This window comes from Phyllobates terribilis, unplaced genomic scaffold (genome assembly GCF_046119375.1).
Source record: "Phyllobates terribilis strain yellow unplaced genomic scaffold, ASM4611937v1 Scaffold_5__5_contigs__length_657084704, whole genome shotgun sequence".
Lineage (NCBI taxonomy): Eukaryota > Metazoa > Chordata > Amphibia > Anura > Dendrobatidae > Phyllobates > Phyllobates terribilis.
The window spans coordinates 76,953,870-76,971,392 of NW_027362765.1; the positions used below are offsets into that span (position 1 = coordinate 76,953,870).

General features: G+C 45.0%; 14 non-coding genes across 14 annotated transcripts; all 14 read right to left on the minus strand.

The window, feature by feature from the left end:
• Positions 1-48: 48 nt before the first annotated feature.
• Positions 49-239, minus strand: LOC141273870 (U2 spliceosomal RNA). Its single transcript, XR_012322173.1, has one exon. It is a non-coding gene; the product is annotated as a U2 spliceosomal RNA (small nuclear RNA).
• Positions 240-1,363: 1,124 nt separating this feature from the next.
• On the minus strand, positions 1,364-1,554 carry LOC141273871 (U2 spliceosomal RNA). The gene has a single exon (XR_012322174.1). It is a non-coding gene; the product is annotated as a U2 spliceosomal RNA (small nuclear RNA).
• A 1,115-nt stretch (positions 1,555-2,669) lies between these two features.
• LOC141273872 (U2 spliceosomal RNA) lies at positions 2,670-2,860 on the minus strand. The gene has a single exon (XR_012322175.1). It is a non-coding gene; the product is annotated as a U2 spliceosomal RNA (small nuclear RNA).
• Positions 2,861-3,975: 1,115 nt separating this feature from the next.
• LOC141273873 (U2 spliceosomal RNA) lies at positions 3,976-4,166 on the minus strand. The gene has a single exon (XR_012322176.1). It is a non-coding gene; the product is annotated as a U2 spliceosomal RNA (small nuclear RNA).
• A 1,115-nt stretch (positions 4,167-5,281) lies between these two features.
• On the minus strand, positions 5,282-5,472 carry LOC141273874 (U2 spliceosomal RNA). The gene has a single exon (XR_012322177.1). It is a non-coding gene; the product is annotated as a U2 spliceosomal RNA (small nuclear RNA).
• A 1,112-nt stretch (positions 5,473-6,584) lies between these two features.
• LOC141273875 (U2 spliceosomal RNA) lies at positions 6,585-6,775 on the minus strand. The gene has a single exon (XR_012322178.1). It is a non-coding gene; the product is annotated as a U2 spliceosomal RNA (small nuclear RNA).
• Positions 6,776-7,890: 1,115 nt separating this feature from the next.
• Positions 7,891-8,081, minus strand: LOC141273876 (U2 spliceosomal RNA). The gene has a single exon (XR_012322179.1). It is a non-coding gene; the product is annotated as a U2 spliceosomal RNA (small nuclear RNA).
• A 1,115-nt stretch (positions 8,082-9,196) lies between these two features.
• LOC141273878 (U2 spliceosomal RNA) lies at positions 9,197-9,387 on the minus strand. The gene has a single exon (XR_012322181.1). It is a non-coding gene; the product is annotated as a U2 spliceosomal RNA (small nuclear RNA).
• A 1,115-nt stretch (positions 9,388-10,502) lies between these two features.
• Positions 10,503-10,693, minus strand: LOC141273879 (U2 spliceosomal RNA). Its single transcript, XR_012322182.1, has one exon. It is a non-coding gene; the product is annotated as a U2 spliceosomal RNA (small nuclear RNA).
• A 1,115-nt stretch (positions 10,694-11,808) lies between these two features.
• On the minus strand, positions 11,809-11,999 carry LOC141273880 (U2 spliceosomal RNA). Its single transcript, XR_012322183.1, has one exon. It is a non-coding gene; the product is annotated as a U2 spliceosomal RNA (small nuclear RNA).
• Positions 12,000-13,114: 1,115 nt separating this feature from the next.
• LOC141149751 (U2 spliceosomal RNA) lies at positions 13,115-13,305 on the minus strand. The gene has a single exon (XR_012246037.1). It is a non-coding gene; the product is annotated as a U2 spliceosomal RNA (small nuclear RNA).
• A 1,115-nt stretch (positions 13,306-14,420) lies between these two features.
• On the minus strand, positions 14,421-14,611 carry LOC141273881 (U2 spliceosomal RNA). The gene has a single exon (XR_012322184.1). It is a non-coding gene; the product is annotated as a U2 spliceosomal RNA (small nuclear RNA).
• A 1,115-nt stretch (positions 14,612-15,726) lies between these two features.
• LOC141273882 (U2 spliceosomal RNA) lies at positions 15,727-15,917 on the minus strand. The gene has a single exon (XR_012322185.1). It is a non-coding gene; the product is annotated as a U2 spliceosomal RNA (small nuclear RNA).
• A 1,115-nt stretch (positions 15,918-17,032) lies between these two features.
• On the minus strand, positions 17,033-17,223 carry LOC141273883 (U2 spliceosomal RNA). The gene has a single exon (XR_012322186.1). It is a non-coding gene; the product is annotated as a U2 spliceosomal RNA (small nuclear RNA).
• Positions 17,224-17,523: the final 300 nt, after the last annotated feature.

Below are 17,523 nucleotides of genomic sequence, written 5' to 3' on the forward strand. Positions count from 1 at the left end.
AAAAAACATTGAATTCAATTCTTTCTGATTTTAGAAACTGCATTAAAGAAGGGGTGCACCGGTCCTGGAGATACTGCAATACCAGGTCAATGCGTGGAGTGGACAGAGCAAGCTCTTTTTCCATCTCCCTGTTCTAAAAATCCATTTAATATATGGTCCCCAGATAGGGGACGTATCAGATATTAAACTGATAAGAACAGATACTACACTTGATCTTAGCCAAAAGGCCGAGAAGCGATAACCAGAATTGGTTTCAAACTACGGAGCCACCCAAGGATCCTGAAAAGTCCATTTGTGGAGATGAGCTCCTGGACTCCCGTTAAGAAGACATGTTGTCAACCTCTAGATCCCTTACATGCCTGCACTTTTCGGCTTGCTGCTGCTGCAATCCACGCGTTTTAGATCTGCATAACTCCACCTCTTTAAACACAGCACCTTCACCCCCTGCTGTTCCCACCCGCTTCAACACCATTGGAAGGGAGGAGAACCAATTAAGGCGGGGGGTGGGGTGGAACGAGCAGCTGTCTACCCTTAGCAGGAGGGCTCCTGATTACATACCTCTCCTGCTGCTGCTGCTGCTGCTGCTGCTGGCTGTCCAGCAGCAGACTGAAGGTGGCTGCTGCTGTGCACAGGTATATAAAGGCTCAGAGCCTATTATGACACGCGCAGCCAGCGTTCCATTGCCACATTCCATCTACTGCAGGCAGGATACCTGGCTGGCTGAATGTCACTGAGAAGCTCACAGAGACCGCCATAAGCAACAGTTTAACAGAATGCCACAGACTAATCAACCAAACTTTTTGGGTTGGGTTCTCTTTTATAGTCTGCAGGCATTAAATGAAAGAAGTCAGTGTTCCAGCAGAAGGAGACAACGTTTCAGAAAAGGCATTGTAGCAAACCAAAAAAGAAATTTTAAGCGCAGCAGAGTAACCAGCGCACATACCTGTTAGCTCAGGTGAGTTTAAAAGGCTGCTGTTGATAACAAGGGCATTTGCTAAATAGATGGTGTGTGTGCAACAATATACTGAAAGGTCAATTATATTGTGCAGCTTATCTCACCACCTGTAGTTATTTAGGTGAAAGCTCCAAAATGCTTGCCTAATATGTCTGTTTATCCAAAAGGAAGTAAAAAGGGAGAGCTAGAAAGATAGCATTGCATCACATTACATGGCAATGCAATGCACAGTTGCTGAAGTTGAACCAAAATGAGCTTGTAATCTGGCTTCTGCAACTTTGAACATGAAAAATCCAATGAGGAGAAGAAAAGCAAAGCCAAAGAGTCCATCCCAAAATCCGACAAACAAGCAAAATGAACAAAAAACATTGAATTCAATTCTTTCTGATTTTAGAAACTGCATTAAAGAAGGGGTGCACCGGTCCTGGAGATACTGCAATACCAGGTCAATGCGTGGAGTGGACAGAGCAAGCTCTTTTTCCATCTCCCTGTTCTAAAAATCCATTTAATATATGGTCCCCAGATAGGGGACGTATCAGATATTAAACTGATAAGAACAGATACTACACTTGATCTTAGCCAAAAGGCCGAGAAGCGATAACCAGAATTGGTTTCAAACTACGGAGCCACCCAAGGATCCTGAAAAGTCCATTTGTGGAGATGAGCTCCTGGACTCCCGTTAAGAAGACATGTTGTCAACCTCTAGATCCCTTACATGCCTGCACTTTTCGGCTTGCTGCTGCTGCAATCCACGCGTTTTAGATCTGCATAACTCCACCTCTTTAAACACAGCACCTTCACCCCCTGCTGTTCCCACCCGCCTCAACACCGTTGGAAGGGAGGAGAACCAATTAAGGCGGGGGGTGGGGTGGAACGAGCAGCTGTCTACCCTTAGCAGGAGGGCTCCTGATTACATACCTCTCCTGCTGCTGCTGCTGCTGGCTGTCCAGCAGCAGACTGAAGGTGGCTGCTGCTGTGCACAGGTATATAAAGGCTCAGAGCCTATTATGACACGCGCAGCCAGCGTTCCATTGCCACATTCCATCTACTGCAGGCAGGATACCTGGCTGGCTGAATGTCGCTGAGAAGCTCACAGAGACCGCCATAAGCAACAGTTTAACAGAATGCCACAGACTAATCAACCAAACTTTTTGGGTTGGGTTCTCTTTTATAGTCTGCAGGCATTAAATGAAAGAAGTCAGTGTTCCAGCAGAAGGAGACAACGTTTCAGAAAAGGCATTGTAGCAAACCAAAAAAGAAATTTTAAGCGCAGCAGAGTAACCAGCGCACATACCTGTTAGCTCAGGTGAGTTTAAAAGGCTGCTGTTGATAACAAGGGCATTTGCTAAATAGATGGTGTGTGTGCAACAATATACTGAAAGGTCAATTATATTGTGCAGCTTATCTCACCACCTGTAGTTATTTAGGTGAAAGCTCCAAAATGCTTGCCTAATATGTCTGTTTATCCAAAAGGAAGTAAAAAGGGAGAGCTAGAAAGATAGCATTGCATCACATTACATGGCAATGCAATGCACAGTTGCTGAAGTTGAACCAAAATGAGCTTGTAATCTGGCTTCTGCAACTTTGAACATGAAAAATCCAATGAGGAGAAGAAAAGCAAAGCCAAAGAGTCCATCCCAAAATCCGACAAACAAGCAAAATGAACAAAAAACATTGAATTCAATTCTTTCTGATTTTAGAAACTGCATTAAAGAAGGGGTGCACCGGTCCTGGAGATACTGCAATACCAGGTCAATGCGTGGAGTGGACAGAGCAAGCTCTTTTTCCATCTCCCTGTTCTAAAAATCCATTTAATATATGGTCCCCAGATAGGGGACGTATCAGATATTAAACTGATAAGAACAGATACTACACTTGATCTTAGCCAAAAGGCCGAGAAGCGATAACCAGAATTGGTTTCAAACTACGGAGCCACCCAAGGATCCTGAAAAGTCCATTTGTGGAGATGAGCTCCTGGACTCCCGTTAAGAAGACATGTTGTCAACCTCTAGATCCCTTACATGCCTGCACTTTTCGGCTTGCTGCTGCTGCAATCCACGCGTTTTAGATCTGCATAACTCCACCTCTTTAAACACAGCACCTTCACCCCCTGCTGTTCCCACCCGCCTCAACACCGTTGGAAGGGAGGAGAACCAATTAAGGCGGGGGGTGGGGTGGAACGAGCAGCTGTCTACCCTTAGCAGGAGGGCTCCTGATTACATACCTCTCCTGCTGCTGCTGCTGCTGGCTGTCCAGCAGCAGACTGAAGGTGACTGCTGCTGTGCACAGGTATATAAAGGCTCAGAGCCTATTATGACACGCGCAGCCAGCGTTCCATTGCCACATTCCATCTACTGCAGGCAGGATACCTGGCTGGCTGAATGTCGCTGAGAAGCTCACAGAGACCGCCATAAGCAACAGTTTAACAGAATGCCACAGACTAATCAACCAAACTTTTTGGGTTGGGTTCTCTTTTATAGTCTGCAGGCATTAAATGAAAGAAGTCAGTGTTCCAGCAGAAGGAGACAACGTTTCAGAAAAGGCATTGTAGCAAACCAAAAAAGAAATTTTAAGCGCAGCAGAGTAACCAGCGCACATACCTGTTAGCTCAGGTGAGTTTAAAAGGCTGCTGTTGATAACAAGGGCATTTGCTAAATAGATGGTGTGTGTGCAACAATATACTGAAAGGTCAATTATATTGTGCAGCTTATCTCACCACCTGTAGTTATTTAGGTGAAAGCTCCAAAATGCTTGCCTAATATGTCTGTTTATCCAAAAGGAAGTAAAAAGGGAGAGCTAGAAAGATAGCATTGCATCACATTACATGGCAATGCAATGCACAGTTGCTGAAGTTGAACCAAAATGAGCTTGTAATCTGGCTTCTGCAACTTTGAACATGAAAAATCCAATGAGGAGAAGAAAAGCAAAGCCAAAGAGTCCATCCCAAAATCCGACAAACAAGCAAAATGAACAAAAAACATTGAATTCAATTCTTTCTGATTTTAGAAACTGCATTAAAGAAGGGGTGCACCGGTCCTGGAGATACTGCAATACCAGGTCAATGCGTGGAGTGGACAGAGCAAGCTCTTTTTCCATCTCCCTGTTCTAAAAATCCATTTAATATATGGTCCCCAGATAGGGGACGTATCAGATATTAAACTGATAAGAACAGATACTACACTTGATCTTAGCCAAAAGGCCGAGAAGCGATAACCAGAATTGGTTTCAAACTACGGAGCCACCCAAGAATCCTGAAAAGACCATTTGTGGAGATGAGCTCCTGGACTCCCGTTAAGAAGACATGTTGTCAACCTCTAGATCCCTTACATGCCTGCACTTTTCGGCTTGCTGCTGCTGCAATCCACGCGTTTTAGATCTGCATAACTCCACCTCTTTAAACACAGCACCTTCACCCCCTGCTGTTCCCACCCGCCTCAACACCGTTGGAAGGGAGGAGAACCAATTAAGGCGGGGGGTGGGGTGGAACGAGCAGCTGTCTACCCTTAGCAGGAGGGCTCCTGATTACATACCTCTCCTGCTGCTGCTGCTGCTGGCTGTCCAGCAGCAGACTGAAGGTGGCTGCTGCTGTGCACAGGTATATAAAGGCTCAGAGCCTATTATGACACGCGCAGCCAGCGTTCCATTGCCACATTCCATCTACTGCAGGCAGGATACCTGGCTGGCTGAATGTCGCTGAGAAGCTCACAGAGACCGCCATAAGCAACAGTTTAACAGAATGCCACAGACTAATCAACCAAACTTTTTGGGTTGGGTTCTCTTTTATAGTCTGCAGGCATTAAATGAAAGAAGTCAGTGTTCCAGCAGAAGGAGACAACGTTTCAGAAAAGGCATTGTAGCAAACCAAAAAAGAAATTTTAAGCGCAGCAGAGTAACCAGCGCACATACCTGTTAGCTCAGGTGAGTTTAAAAGGCTGCTGTTGATAACAAGGGCATTTGCTAAATAGATGGTGTGTGTGCAACAATATACTGAAAGGTCAATTATATTGTGCAGCTTATCTCACCACCTGTAGTTATTTAGGTGAAAGCTCCAAAATGCTTGCCTAATATGTCTGTTTATCCAAAAGGAAGTAAAAAGGGAGAGCTAGAAAGATAGCATTGCATCACATTACATGGCAATGCAATGCACAGTTGCTGAAGTTGAACCAAAATGAGCTTGTAATCTGGCTTCTGCAACTTTGAACATGAAAAATCCAATGAGGAGAAGAAAAGCAAAGCCAAAGAGTCCATCCCAAAATCCGACAAACAAGCAAAATGAACAAAAAACATTGAATTCAATTCTTTCTGATTTTAGAAACTGCATTAAAGAAGGGGTGCACCGGTCCTGGAGATACTGCAATACCAGGTCAATGCGTGGAGTGGACAGAGCAAGCTCTTTTTCCATCTCCCTGTTCTAAAAATCCATTTAATATATGGTCCCCAGATAGGGGACGTATCAGATATTAAACTGATAAGAACAGATACTACACTTGATCTTAGCCAAAAGGCCGAGAAGCGATAACCAGAATTGGTTTCAAACTACGGAGCCACCCAAGGATCCTGAAAAGTCCATTTGTGGAGATGAGCTCCTGGACTCCCGTTAAGAAGACATGTTGTCAACCTCTAGATCCCTTACATGCCTGCACTTTTCGGCTTGCTGCTGCTGCAATCCACGCGTTTTAGATCTGCATAACTCCACCTCTTTAAACACAGCACCTTCACCCCCTGCTGTTCCCACCCGCTTCAACACCATTGGAAGGGAGGAGAACCAATTAAGGCGGGGGGTGGGGTGGAACGAGCAGCTGTCTACCCTTAGCAGGAGGGCTCCTGATTACATACCTCTCCTGCTGCTGCTGCTGGCTGTCCAGCAGCAGACTGAAGGTGGCTGCTGCTGTGCACAGGTATATAAAGGCTCAGAGCCTATTATGACACGCGCAGCCAGCGTTCCATTGCCACATTCCATCTACTGCAGGCAGGATACCTGGCTGGCTGAATGTCACTGAGAAGCTCACAGAGACCGCCATAAGCAACAGTTTAACAGAATGCCACAGACTAATCAACCAAACTTTTTGGGTTGGGTTCTCTTTTATAGTCTGCAGGCATTAAATGAAAGAAGTCAGTGTTCCAGCAGAAGGAGACAACGTTTCAGAAAAGGCATTGTAGCAAACCAAAAAAGAAATTTTAAGCGCAGCAGAGTAACCAGCGCACATACCTGTTAGCTCAGGTGAGTTTAAAAGGCTGCTGTTGATAACAAGGGCATTTGCTAAATAGATGGTGTGTGTGCAACAATATACTGAAAGGTCAATTATATTGTGCAGCTTATCTCACCACCTGTAGTTATTTAGGTGAAAGCTCCAAAATGCTTGCCTAATATGTCTGTTTATCCAAAAGGAAGTAAAAAGGGAGAGCTAGAAAGATAGCATTGCATCACATTACATGGCAATGCAATGCACAGTTGCTGAAGTTGAACCAAAATGAGCTTGTAATCTGGCTTCTGCAACTTTGAACATGAAAAATCCAATGAGGAGAAGAAAAGCAAAGCCAAAGAGTCCATCCCAAAATCCGACAAACAAGCAAAATGAACAAAAAACATTGAATTCAATTCTTTCTGATTTTAGAAACTGCATTAAAGAAGGGGTGCACCGGTCCTGGAGATACTGCAATACCAGGTCAATGCGTGGAGTGGACAGAGCAAGCTCTTTTTCCATCTCCCTGTTCTAAAAATCCATTTAATATATGGTCCCCAGATAGGGGACGTATCAGATATTAAACTGATAAGAACAGATACTACACTTGATCTTAGCCAAAAGGCCGAGAAGCGATAACCAGAATTGGTTTCAAACTACGGAGCCACCCAAGGATCCTGAAAAGTCCATTTGTGGAGATGAGCTCCTGGACTCCCGTTAAGAAGACATGTTGTCAACCTCTAGATCCCTTACATGCCTGCACTTTTCGGCTTGCTGCTGCTGCAATCCACGCGTTTTAGATCTGCATAACTCCACCTCTTTAAACACAGCACCTTCACCCCCTGCTGTTCCCACCCGCCTCAACACCGTTGGAAGGGAGGAGAACCAATTAAGGCGGGGGGTGGGGTGGAACGAGCAGCTGTCTACCCTTAGCAGGAGGGCTCCTGATTACATACCTCTCCTGCTGCTGCTGCTGCTGGCTGTCCAGCAGCAGACTGAAGGTGGCTGCTGCTGTGCACAGGTATATAAAGGCTCAGAGCCTATTATGACACGCGCAGCCAGCGTTCCATTGCCACATTCCATCTACTGCAGGCAGGATACCTGGCTGGCTGAATGTCGCTGAGAAGCTCACAGAGACCGCCATAAGCAACAGTTTAACAGAATGCCACAGACTAATCAACCAAACTTTTTGGGTTGGGTTCTCTTTTATAGTCTGCAGGCATTAAATGAAAGAAGTCAGTGTTCCAGCAGAAGGAGACAACGTTTCAGAAAAGGCATTGTAGCAAACCAAAAAAGAAATTTTAAGCGCAGCAGAGTAACCAGCGCACATACCTGTTAGCTCAGGTGAGTTTAAAAGGCTGCTGTTGATAACAAGGGCATTTGCTAAATAGATGGTGTGTGTGCAACAATATACTGAAAGGTCAATTATATTGTGCAGCTTATCTCACCACCTGTAGTTATTTAGGTGAAAGCTCCAAAATGCTTGCCTAATATGTCTGTTTATCCAAAAGGAAGTAAAAAGGGAGAGCTAGAAAGATAGCATTGCATCACATTACATGGCAATGCAATGCACAGTTGCTGAAGTTGAACCAAAATGAGCTTGTAATCTGGCTTCTGCAACTTTGAACATGAAAAATCCAATGAGGAGAAGAAAAGCAAAGCCAAAGAGTCCATCCCAAAATCCGACAAACAAGCAAAATGAACAAAAAACATTGAATTCAATTCTTTCTGATTTTAGAAACTGCATTAAAGAAGGGGTGCACCGGTCCTGGAGATACTGCAATACCAGGTCAATGCGTGGAGTGGACAGAGCAAGCTCTTTTTCCATCTCCCTGTTCTAAAAATCCATTTAATATATGGTCCCCAGATAGGGGACGTATCAGATATTAAACTGATAAGAACAGATACTACACTTGATCTTAGCCAAAAGGCCGAGAAGCGATAACCAGAATTGGTTTCAAACTACGGAGCCACCCAAGGATCCTGAAAAGTCCATTTGTGGAGATGAGCTCCTGGACTCCCGTTAAGAAGACATGTTGTCAACCTCTAGATCCCTTACATGCCTGCACTTTTCGGCTTGCTGCTGCTGCAATCCACGCGTTTTAGATCTGCATAACTCCACCTCTTTAAACACAGCACCTTCACCCCCTGCTGTTCCCACCCGCCTCAACACCGTTGGAAGGGAGGAGAACCAATTAAGGCGGGGGGTGGGGTGGAACGAGCAGCTGTCTACCCTTAGCAGGAGGGCTCCTGATTACATACCTCTCCTGCTGCTGCTGCTGCTGGCTGTCCAGCAGCAGACTGAAGGTGGCTGCTGCTGTGCACAGGTATATAAAGGCTCAGAGCCTATTATGACACGCGCAGCCAGCGTTCCATTGCCACATTCCATCTACTGCAGGCAGGATACCTGGCTGGCTGAATGTCGCTGAGAAGCTCACAGAGACCGCCATAAGCAACAGTTTAACAGAATGCCACAGACTAATCAACCAAACTTTTTGGGTTGGGTTCTCTTTTATAGTCTGCAGGCATTAAATGAAAGAAGTCAGTGTTCCAGCAGAAGGAGACAACGTTTCAGAAAAGGCATTGTAGCAAACCAAAAAAGAAATTTTAAGCGCAGCAGAGTAACCAGCGCACATACCTGTTAGCTCAGGTGAGTTTAAAAGGCTGCTGTTGATAACAAGGGCATTTGCTAAATAGATGGTGTGTGTGCAACAATATACTGAAAGGTCAATTATATTGTGCAGCTTATCTCACCACCTGTAGTTATTTAGGTGAAAGCTCCAAAATGCTTGCCTAATATGTCTGTTTATCCAAAAGGAAGTAAAAAGGGAGAGCTAGAAAGATAGCATTGCATCACATTACATGGCAATGCAATGCACAGTTGCTGAAGTTGAACCAAAATGAGCTTGTAATCTGGCTTCTGCAACTTTGAACATGAAAAATCCAATGAGGAGAAGAAAAGCAAAGCCAAAGAGTCCATCCCAAAATCCGACAAACAAGCAAAATGAACAAAAAACATTGAATTCAATTCTTTCTGATTTTAGAAACTGCATTAAAGAAGGGGTGCACCGGTCCTGGAGATACTGCAATACCAGGTCAATGCGTGGAGTGGACAGAGCAAGCTCTTTTTCCATCTCCCTGTTCTAAAAATCCATTTAATATATGGTCCCCAGATAGGGGACGTATCAGATATTAAACTGATAAGAACAGATACTACACTTGATCTTAGCCAAAAGGCCGAGAAGCGATAACCAGAATTGGTTTCAAACTACGGAGCCACCCAAGGATCCTGAAAAGTCCATTTGTGGAGATGAGCTCCTGGACTCCCGTTAAGAAGACATGTTGTCAACCTCTAGATCCCTTACATGCCTGCACTTTTCGGCTTGCTGCTGCTGCAATCCACGCGTTTTAGATCTGCATAACTCCACCTCTTTAAACACAGCACCTTCACCCCCTGCTGTTCCCACCCGCCTCAACACCGTTGGAAGGGAGGAGAACCAATTAAGGCGGGGGGTGGGGTGGAACGAGCAGCTGTCTACCCTTAGCAGGAGGGCTCCTGATTACATACCTCTCCTGCTGCTGCTGCTGCTGGCTGTCCAGCAGCAGACTGAAGGTGGCTGCTGCTGTGCACAGGTATATAAAGGCTCAGAGCCTATTATGACACGCGCAGCCAGCGTTCCATTGCCACATTCCATCTACTGCAGGCAGGATACCTGGCTGGCTGAATGTCGCTGAGAAGCTCACAGAGACCGCCATAAGCAACAGTTTAACAGAATGCCACAGACTAATCAACCAAACTTTTTGGGTTGGGTTCTCTTTTATAGTCTGCAGGCATTAAATGAAAGAAGTCAGTGTTCCAGCAGAAGGAGACAACGTTTCAGAAAAGGCATTGTAGCAAACCAAAAAAGAAATTTTAAGCGCAGCAGAGTAACCAGCGCACATACCTGTTAGCTCAGGTGAGTTTAAAAGGCTGCTGTTGATAACAAGGGCATTTGCTAAATAGATGGTGTGTGTGCAACAATATACTGAAAGGTCAATTATATTGTGCAGCTTATCTCACCACCTGTAGTTATTTAGGTGAAAGCTCCAAAATGCTTGCCTAATATGTCTGTTTATCCAAAAGGAAGTAAAAAGGGAGAGCTAGAAAGATAGCATTGCATCACATTACATGGCAATGCAATGCACAGTTGCTGAAGTTGAACCAAAATGAGCTTGTAATCTGGCTTCTGCAACTTTGAACATGAAAAATCCAATGAGGAGAAGAAAAGCAAAGCCAAAGAGTCCATCCCAAAATCCGACAAACAAGCAAAATGAACAAAAAACATTGAATTCAATTCTTTCTGATTTTAGAAACTGCATTAAAGAAGGGGTGCACCGGTCCTGGAGATACTGCAATACCAGGTCAATGCGTGGAGTGGACAGAGCAAGCTCTTTTTCCATCTCCCTGTTCTAAAAATCCATTTAATATATGGTCCCCAGATAGGGGACGTATCAGATATTAAACTGATAAGAACAGATACTACACTTGATCTTAGCCAAAAGGCCGAGAAGCGATAACCAGAATTGGTTTCAAACTACGGAGCCACCCAAGGATCCTGAAAAGTCCATTTGTGGAGATGAGCTCCTGGACTCCCGTTAAGAAGACATGTTGTCAACCTCTAGATCCCTTACATGCCTGCACTTTTCGGCTTGCTGCTGCTGCAATCCACGCGTTTTAGATCTGCATAACTCCACCTCTTTAAACACAGCACCTTCACCCCCTGCTGTTCCCACCCGCCTCAACACCGTTGGAAGGGAGGAGAACCAATTAAGGCGGGGGGTGGGGTGGAACGAGCAGCTGTCTACCCTTAGCAGGAGGGCTCCTGATTACATACCTCTCCTGCTGCTGCTGCTGCTGGCTGTCCAGCAGCAGACTGAAGGTGGCTGCTGCTGTGCACAGGTATATAAAGGCTCAGAGCCTATTATGACACGCGCAGCCAGCGTTCCATTGCCACATTCCATCTACTGCAGGCAGGATACCTGGCTGGCTGAATGTCGCTGAGAAGCTCACAGAGACCGCCATAAGCAACAGTTTAACAGAATGCCACAGACTAATCAACCAAACTTTTTGGGTTGGGTTCTCTTTTATAGTCTGCAGGCATTAAATGAAAGAAGTCAGTGTTCCAGCAGAAGGAGACAACGTTTCAGAAAAGGCATTGTAGCAAACCAAAAAAGAAATTTTAAGCGCAGCAGAGTAACCAGCGCACATACCTGTTAGCTCAGGTGAGTTTAAAAGGCTGCTGTTGATAACAAGGGCATTTGCTAAATAGATGGTGTGTGTGCAACAATATACTGAAAGGTCAATTATATTGTGCAGCTTATCTCACCACCTGTAGTTATTTAGGTGAAAGCTCCAAAATGCTTGCCTAATATGTCTGTTTATCCAAAAGGAAGTAAAAAGGGAGAGCTAGAAAGATAGCATTGCATCACATTACATGGCAATGCAATGCACAGTTGCTGAAGTTGAACCAAAATGAGCTTGTAATCTGGCTTCTGCAACTTTGAACATGAAAAATCCAATGAGGAGAAGAAAAGCAAAGCCAAAGAGTCCATCCCAAAATCCGACAAACAAGCAAAATGAACAAAAAACATTGAATTCAATTCTTTCTGATTTTAGAAACTGCATTAAAGAAGGGGTGCACCGGTCCTGGAGATACTGCAATACCAGGTCAATGCGTGGAGTGGACAGAGCAAGCTCTTTTTCCATCTCCCTGTTCTAAAAATCCATTTAATATATGGTCCCCAGATAGGGGACGTATCAGATATTAAACTGATAAGAACAGATACTACACTTGATCTTAGCCAAAAGGCCGAGAAGCGATAACCAGAATTGGTTTCAAACTACGGAGCCACCCAAGGATCCTGAAAAGTCCATTTGTGGAGATGAGCTCCTGGACTCCCGTTAAGAAGACATGTTGTCAACCTCTAGATCCCTTACATGCCTGCACTTTTCGGCTTGCTGCTGCTGCAATCCACGCGTTTTAGATCTGCATAACTCCACCTCTTTAAACACAGCACCTTCACCCCCTGCTGTTCCCACCCGCCTCAACACCGTTGGAAGGGAGGAGAACCAATTAAGGCGGGGGGTGGGGTGGAACGAGCAGCTGTCTACCCTTAGCAGGAGGGCTCCTGATTACATACCTCTCCTGCTGCTGCTGCTGCTGGCTGTCCAGCAGCAGACTGAAGGTGGCTGCTGCTGTGCACAGGTATATAAAGGCTCAGAGCCTATTATGACACGCGCAGCCAGCGTTCCATTGCCACATTCCATCTACTGCAGGCAGGATACCTGGCTGGCTGAATGTCGCTGAGAAGCTCACAGAGACCGCCATAAGCAACAGTTTAACAGAATGCCACAGACTAATCAACCAAACTTTTTGGGTTGGGTTCTCTTTTATAGTCTGCAGGCATTAAATGAAAGAAGTCAGTGTTCCAGCAGAAGGAGACAACGTTTCAGAAAAGGCATTGTAGCAAACCAAAAAAGAAATTTTAAGCGCAGCAGAGTAACCAGCGCACATACCTGTTAGCTCAGGTGAGTTTAAAAGGCTGCTGTTGATAACAAGGGCATTTGCTAAATAGATGGTGTGTGTGCAACAATATACTGAAAGGTCAATTATATTGTGCAGCTTATCTCACCACCTGTAGTTATTTAGGTGAAAGCTCCAAAATGCTTGCCTAATATGTCTGTTTATCCAAAAGGAAGTAAAAAGGGAGAGCTAGAAAGATAGCATTGCATCACATTACATGGCAATGCAATGCACAGTTGCTGAAGTTGAACCAAAATGAGCTTGTAATCTGGCTTCTGCAACTTTGAACATGAAAAATCCAATGAGGAGAAGAAAAGCAAAGCCAAAGAGTCCATCCCAAAATCCGACAAACAAGCAAAATGAACAAAAAACATTGAATTCAATTCTTTCTGATTTTAGAAACTGCATTAAAGAAGGGGTGCACCGGTCCTGGAGATACGGCAATACCAGGTCAATGCGTGGAGTGGACAGAGCAAGCTCTTTTTCCATCTCCCTGTTCTAAAAATCCATTTAATATATGGTCCCCAGATAGGGGACGTATCAGATATTAAACTGATAAGAACAGATACTACACTTGATCTTAGCCAAAAGGCCGAGAAGCGATAACCAGAATTGGTTTCAAACTACGGAGCCACCCAAGGATCCTGAAAAGTCCATTTGTGGAGATGAGCTCCTGGACTCCCGTTAAGAAGACATGTTGTCAACCTCTAGATCCCTTACATGCCTGCACTTTTCGGCTTGCTGCTGCTGCAATCCACGCGTTTTAGATCTGCATAACTCCACCTCTTTAAACACAGCACCTTCACCCCCTGCTGTTCCCACCCGCCTCAACACCGTTGGAAGGGAGGAGAACCAATTAAGGCGGGGGGTGGGGTGGAACGAGCAGCTGTCTACCCTTAGCAGGAGGGCTCCTGATTACATACCTCTCCTGCTGCTGCTGCTGCTGGCTGTCCAGCAGCAGACTGAAGGTGGCTGCTGCTGTGCACAGGTATATAAAGGCTCAGAGCCTATTATGACACGCGCAGCCAGCGTTCCATTGCCACATTCCATCTACTGCAGGCAGGATACCTGGCTGGCTGAATGTCGCTGAGAAGCTCACAGAGACCGCCATAAGCAACAGTTTAACAGAATGCCACAGACTAATCAACCAAACTTTTTGGGTTGGGTTCTCTTTTATAGTCTGCAGGCATTAAATGAAAGAAGTCAGTGTTCCAGCAGAAGGAGACAACGTTTCAGAAAAGGCATTGTAGCAAACCAAAAAAGAAATTTTAAGCGCAGCAGAGTAACCAGCGCACATACCTGTTAGCTCAGGTGAGTTTAAAAGGCTGCTGTTGATAACAAGGGCATTTGCTAAATAGATGGTGTGTGTGCAACAATATACTGAAAGGTCAATTATATTGTGCAGCTTATCTCACCACCTGTAGTTATTTAGGTGAAAGCTCCAAAATGCTTGCCTAATATGTCTGTTTATCCAAAAGGAAGTAAAAAGGGAGAGCTAGAAAGATAGCATTGCATCACATTACATGGCAATGCAATGCACAGTTGCTGAAGTTGAACCAAAATGAGCTTGTAATCTGGCTTCTGCAACTTTGAACATGAAAAATCCAATGAGGAGAAGAAAAGCAAAGCCAAAGAGTCCATCCCAAAATCCGACAAACAAGCAAAATGAACAAAAAACATTGAATTCAATTCTTTCTGATTTTAGAAACTGCATTAAAGAAGGGGTGCACCGGTCCTGGAGATACTGCAATACCAGGTCAATGCGTGGAGTGGACAGAGCAAGCTCTTTTTCCATCTCCCTGTTCTAAAAATCCATTTAATATATGGTCCCCAGATAGGGGACGTATCAGATATTAAACTGATAAGAACAGATACTACACTTGATCTTAGCCAAAAGGCCGAGAAGCGATAACCAGAATTGGTTTCAAACTACGGAGCCACCCAAGGATCCTGAAAAGTCCATTTGTGGAGATGAGCTCCTGGACTCCCGTTAAGAAGACATGTTGTCAACCTCTAGATCCCTTACATGCCTGCACTTTTCGGCTTGCTGCTGCTGCAATCCACGCGTTTTAGATCTGCATAACTCCACCTCTTTAAACACAGCACCTTCACCCCCTGCTGTTCCCACCCGCCTCAACACCGTTGGAAGGGAGGAGAACCAATTAAGGCGGGGGGTGGGGTGGAACGAGCAGCTGTCTACCCTTAGCAGGAGGGCTCCTGATTACATACCTCTCCTGCTGCTGCTGCTGCTGGCTGTCCAGCAGCAGACTGAAGGTGGCTGCTGCTGTGCACAGGTATATAAAGGCTCAGAGCCTATTATGACACGCGCAGCCAGCGTTCCATTGCCACATTCCATCTACTGCAGGCAGGATACCTGGCTGGCTGAATGTCGCTGAGAAGCTCACAGAGACCGCCATAAGCAACAGTTTAACAGAATGCCACAGACTAATCAACCAAACTTTTTGGGTTGGGTTCTCTTTTATAGTCTGCAGGCATTAAATGAAAGAAGTCAGTGTTCCAGCAGAAGGAGACAACGTTTCAGAAAAGGCATTGTAGCAAACCAAAAAAGAAATTTTAAGCGCAGCAGAGTAACCAGCGCACATACCTGTTAGCTCAGGTGAGTTTAAAAGGCTGCTGTTGATAACAAGGGCATTTGCTAAATAGATGGTGTGTGTGCAACAATATACTGAAAGGTCAATTATATTGTGCAGCTTATCTCACCACCTGTAGTTATTTAGGTGAAAGCTCCAAAATGCTTGCCTAATATGTCTGTTTATCCAAAAGGAAGTAAAAAGGGAGAGCTAGAAAGATAGCATTGCATCACATTACATGGCAATGCAATGCACAGTTGCTGAAGTTGAACCAAAATGAGCTTGTAATCTGGCTTCTGCAACTTTGAACATGAAAAATCCAATGAGGAGAAGAAAAGCAAAGCCAAAGAGTCCATCCCAAAATCCGACAAACAAGCAAAATGAACAAAAAACATTGAATTCAATTCTTTCTGATTTTAGAAACTGCATTAAAGAAGGGGTGCACCGGTCCTGGAGATACTGCAATACCAGGTCAATGCGTGGAGTGGACAGAGCAAGCTCTTTTTCCATCTCCCTGTTCTAAAAATCCATTTAATATATGGTCCCCAGATAGGGGACGTATCAGATATTAAACTGATAAGAACAGATACTACACTTGATCTTAGCCAAAAGGCCGAGAAGCGATAACCAGAATTGGTTTCAAACTACGGAGCCACCCAAGGATCCTGAAAAGTCCATTTGTGGAGATGAGCTCCTGGACTCCCGTTAAGAAGACATGTTGTCAACCTCTAGATCCCTTACATGCCTGCACTTTTCGGCTTGCTGCTGCTGCAATCCACGCGTTTTAGATCTGCATAACTCCACCTCTTTAAACACAGCACCTTCACCCCCTGCTGTTCCCACCCGCCTCAACACCGTTGGAAGGGAGGAGAACCAATTAAGGCGGGGGGTGGGGTGGAACGAGCAGCTGTCTACCCTTAGCAGGAGGGCTCCTGATTACATACCTCTCCTGCTGCTGCTGCTGCTGGCTGTCCAGCAGCAGACTGAAGGTGGCTGCTGCTGTGCACAGGTATATAAAGGCTCAGAGCCTATTATGACACGCGCAGCCAGCGTTCCATTGCCACATTCCATCTACTGCAGGCAGGATACCTGGCTGGCTGAATGTCGCTGAGAAGCTCACAGAGACCGCCATAAGCAACAGTTTAACAGAATGCCACAGACTAATCAACCAAACTTTTTGGGTTGGGTTCTCTTTTATAGTCTGCAGGCATTAAATGAAAGAAGTCAGTGTTCCAGCAGAAGGAGACAACGTTTCAGAAAAGGCATTGTAGCAAACCAAAAAAGAAATTTTAAGCGCAGCAGAGTAACCAGCGCACATACCTGTTAGCTCAGGTGAGTTTAAAAGGCTGCTGTTGATAACAAGGGCATTTGCTAAATAGATGGTGTGTGTGCAACAATATACTGAAAGGTCAATTATATTGTGCAGCTTATCTCACCACCTGTAGTTATTTAGGTGAAAGCTCCAAAATGCTTGCCTAATATGTCTGTTTATCCAAAAGGAAGTAAAAAGGGAGAGCTAGAAAGATAGCATTGCATCACATTACATGGCAATGCAATGCACAGTTGCTGAAGTTGAACCAAAATGAGCTTGTAATCTGGCTTCTGCAACTTTGAACATGAAAAATCCAATGAGGAGAAGAAAAGCAAAGCCAAAGAGTCCATCCCAAAATCCGACAAACAAGCAAAATGAACAAAAAACATTGAATTCAATTCTTTCTGATTTTAGAAACTGCATTAAAGAAGGGGTGCACCGGTCCTGGAGATACTGCAATACCAGGTCAATGCGTGGAGTGGACAGAGCAAGCTCTTTTTCCATCTCCCTGTTCTAAAAATCCATTTAATATATGGTCCCCAGATAGGGGACGTATCAGATATTAAACTGATAAGAACAGATACTACACTTGATCTTAGCCAAAAGGCCGAGAAGCGATAACCAGAATTGGTTTCAAACTACGGAGCCACCCAAGGATCCTGAAAAGTCCATTTGTGGAGATGAGCTCCTGGACTCCCGTTAAGAAGACATGTTGTCAACCTCTAGATCCCTTACATGCCTGCACTTTTCGGCTTGCTGCTGCTGCAATCCACGCGTTTTAGATCTGCATAACTCCACCTCTTTAAACACAGCACCTTCACCCCCTGCTGTTCCCACCCGCCTCAACACCGTTGGAAGGGAGGAGAACCAATTAAGGCGGGGGGTGGGGTGGAACGAGCAGCTGTCTACCCTTAGCAGG